Raw genomic sequence first — 4,334 nt, 5'->3', positions numbered from 1 at the left:
TGACATTCTAGTTCACTGTACCATCACTGTCACCATCACTACTGTGGTGTTGTGTTGACATTCTAGTTCACTGTACCATCACTACTTTGTCACCATCACTACTGTGGTGTTGTGTTGACACTCTAGTTCACTGTACCATCACTGTCACCATCACTACTGTGGTGTTGTGTTGACACTCTAGTTCACTGTACCATCACTGTCACCATCACTACTGTGGTGTGTTGACACTCTAGTTCACTGTACCATCACTGTCACCATCACTACTGTGGTGTTGTGTTGACACTCTAGTTCACTGTACCATCACTGTCACCATCACTACTGTGGTGTTGTGTTGACACTCTAGTTCACTGTACCATCACTGTCACCATCACTACTGTGTCACCATCACTACTGTGGTGTTGTGTTGACACTCTAGTTCACTGTACCATCACTGTCACCATCACTACTGTGGTGTTGTGTTGACACTCTAGTTCACTGTCCCATTACTACTGTGTCACCATCACTACTGTGGTGTTGTGTTGACACTCTAGTTCACTGTACAATCACTGTCACCATCACTACTGTGGTGTTGTGTTGACACTCTAGTTCACTGTACCATCACTGTCACCATCACTACTGTGGTGTTGTGTTGACGCTCTAATTCACTGTACCATCACTGTCACCATCACTACTGTGGTGTTGTGTTGACACTCTAGTTCACTGTACCATCACTGTCACCATCACTACTGTGGTGTTGTGTTGACACTCTAGTTCACTGTACCATCACTGTCACCATCACTACTGTGGTGTTGTGTTGACGCTCTAATTCACTGTACCATCACTGATACCATCACTACTGTGGTGTTGTGTTGACACTCTAGTTCACTGTACCATCACTGTCATCATCACTACTGTGGTGTTGTGTTGACACTGTAGTTCACTGTACCATCACTACTGTGTCACCATCACTACTGTGGTGTTGTGTTGACACTCTAGTTCACTGTACCATCACTGTCACCATCACTACTGTGGTGTTGTGTTGACACTCTAGTTCACTGTACCATCACTACTGTGGTGTTGTGTTGACACTTTAGTTCACTGTACCATCACTGTTACCATCACTACTGTGGTGTTGAGTTGACACTCTAGTTCACTGTACCATCACTGTTACCATCACTACTGTGGTGTTGAGTTGACACTCTAGTTCACTGTACCATCACTGTCACCATCACTACTGTGGTGTTGTGTTGACGATCTAGTTCACTGTACCATCACTACTGTGTCACCATCACTACTGTGGTGTTGTTGACACTTTAGTTCACTGTACCATCACTACTGTATCACCATCATTACTGTGGTGTTGTGTTGACATTCTAGTTCACTGTACCATCACTGTCACCATCACTACTGTGGTGTTGTGTTGACACTCTAGTTCACTGTACCATCACTGTCACCATCACTACTGTGGTGTTGTGTTGACGCTCTAGTTCATTGTACCATCACTACTGTGTCACCATCACTACTGTGGTGTTGTTGACACTCTAGTTCACTGTACCATCACTGTCACCATCACTACTGTGGTATTGTGTTGACACTCTAGTTCACTGTACCATCACTACTGTGTCATCATCAACACTGTGGTGTTGACACTAGTTCACTTGTAGACAGCCTGTACTGTCAGAGCACACAGCCTAGCCGTCTGCTCTGACTAGTTCATATTTCGCGGCATTCAGTGCTGCCCTCTGTAGGCTTACCTAGGTCAGTGGGAAGCACAGCCCACCCTCTCTCACTCCTATCCCGACCGACTTGACAGACACAAGTGCTCCCCCTCCACGGACTGGCTTGCGGTCACTCCCTCACACTGCCCGTTGTGTACTCACTCCTACCCAATTAAAGCCAAACTAGTCCACGGCCGTATCATTGCTACCTACGCTACCTTCATCGGCACTAAACCGCTGTTCAGCAGTAAGAACAGCAATAACAGTGGTGACAGCGGAGTCAACGGCATTGTGAGCCTCTTCAGGGTGGAGGGGTCAACACCATCGGTCGACGCCAGTCAACATCATCCGTCGTCATCCAACGCACCTGCTGGCCTAAAGAGTTATCTGTTACTCCCAGCGTTTTGACGGGACCTGAGATAGATCTTCGTCCTAGATTTTTCCCACAAAATCTGGACATAGGCGTCACGGCGTCATCTCCAGCCTTAGCAGTCACGTGTTCACCTCATCACCTTCTCTACAGCCCTTCAACACTCTCCAGCACCATTCTCCTGCCTCCATCAGCGTCCCTACGCCCTTCTCAGCTACAAGAAGTAGAGGTGAGGTCGTTTAGTGTGTTGGCTTCGTGTCGCTCCACGCGTGACCACGAGGCAGCTCTGGGGTTGGTTTATACCCTAATCAGCGTGTAAACACTCTACAGCCTTCTCTGCTACGCAACGACGTCCATCTCGCCGTCCATGTGTGTTGTGTTCTTCCCAGTTTCCTCCAAGAAGTTCTACCTTGCTTAACCACGTGGGAACCCAGTTGGCTTAGCCCCTAAGCCAGCTCAGTTCAGCGTCTACAGCAGCTCGTGACTCATCATAGTGTCTACAACTACTCAGCGTCTACGTATCTCCAGCCAGTGCAGTTTTTTTTGTGTTGCCCAGTTTAATTTTTTTTTCCTTTCCCTTGCTGTTATATTCCCAGTTCATCACCAGTTCTGTTTTCCCCAGTGATTTGTTACAGTAAAACTTACTCGTCCCAGTTCAAAGTTTCACTTAAGCTTGTTTTTAGCACGTTCGAGTAGTGCAGTAAATGTTTTGTTCTCCGTGTGCTGAAGCCGCAGTCAGTCAGCGCGCCCAGACACGCTTGCCAGTGTAAACAACCCACGCACAGCTGTGGTCCACGCCGGGTATCCACGTTCTTCTAATATCTTATACCTCCACAGAGTTACCCCGGTCCTTCCTGTTCTTCCCAAGTCCATTCTGATAATTTTTTCTACGACATTGAAGCCCCATAGCAGTATACAAATGCTACGAGGCGTGTAGTGTCACTAGAGCATCACTGAAAGTTCCAGGACCTGCAGCACCCGTACCTTCGTCCATCTCCTGCACTCAAAGTTAAGTAAACAGTGACTTACCTAGCATTTCCTAATATTTTGTGACATTATTTAACTGTCCTGCACCAATACAGTTGCAGTTACTGAAGCCATACTTCAGTAAATTGTTCAGTGTCATCAGTGCACATTTTGCCACTTACCTACAGCTTCTTAAATTTTGTAAATTTATTTTTGCACTCCTACATTTTAAATTCCAGTATTTTATTCTGCTTCTTGCACCTCAGTTATTGATTTAAATTGTTCAGTGTTAACCATTTATACAATTTACCTCTCACATACAGTTTTCATGTAATTCCTGTGTGCTGTTATTTTGCTAGTTGCACCTGCAAGTTAGCCACAGATTGTTGACAACCCTGCACTGTTTTGTTTGTTAGTGTTTTTTTTCTTTTAATAAGTGTAATCTTCAAGTACTTAGGTATTAGTTTATTCTACCTGCAGTGATACAATCTGTGCCTAGCCCATTAAACTTTTCTTCTGTTTCCCCATTTATTTGCTCAACATATATTCTATGTTTTATCTGTGAATATTCACCTGTGTGCATTGCATTTTGCTATTTTGTATACCCAAGTCATTGAGTGTATTTCTGGGAACCTGCTTATTTACCATTAATTACCAAAATTCCTTGTGAATTTAATTAATTTTGACCTTGAGATTGTGCAATTTTTTTTTTGCCAGTGTATACCCTGCTAACACCAGTTAACCTTTGCCATATTCTTGAATTTAATAATTTGCATTTTTATTAATTTTATTTTGTGTGCAATATAGCAATTCCGGAAACAGTGTATTTTTTTTCTGTGATTTTTGGCACTATTCCATACTCTGATATCTTTTCTGTGCCAACTTCCCTTGTGCAAGTGAATTACCCTTTTTTTTTTGCGTTTCAATTTGCAACTGCTAGCACCCGCAATCTTTTTAAACTGTGCTTGCAGCACAGTTTAGTGTTGTGTAGTACCTGATTTATTTTGATTTTTGTGCAATTTTTGCTACCAGTGTTTACAGTTCAACTCCTTTTCATAAATTTTGTTGCCAGATTCCTGGTGAAATTATTGACTATCCTTAGCTTCATTTTGTGCACTTCCCTGTAGTACATTCACTTGCATACATCTCTTTTGTGTTCAGAGTGTACCACTATTTCCCTTTTTATTGTTGTTTTGCTCAAATTATTTCTATCACTAAGCAGTTTACCTAGTACTGTGGTGCTGAGTTCTCTTTGACTCTGTTTTGAATTGTAGCCAGTGCATACCATTTCTTGCTCTGAC

The sequence above is a fragment of the Cherax quadricarinatus genome, unplaced genomic scaffold, assembly GCF_038502225.1.
Source record: "Cherax quadricarinatus isolate ZL_2023a unplaced genomic scaffold, ASM3850222v1 Contig703, whole genome shotgun sequence".
In the NCBI taxonomy this organism is placed as follows: domain Eukaryota; kingdom Metazoa; phylum Arthropoda; class Malacostraca; order Decapoda; family Parastacidae; genus Cherax; species Cherax quadricarinatus.
This window is presented reverse-complemented; position numbering follows the sequence as displayed.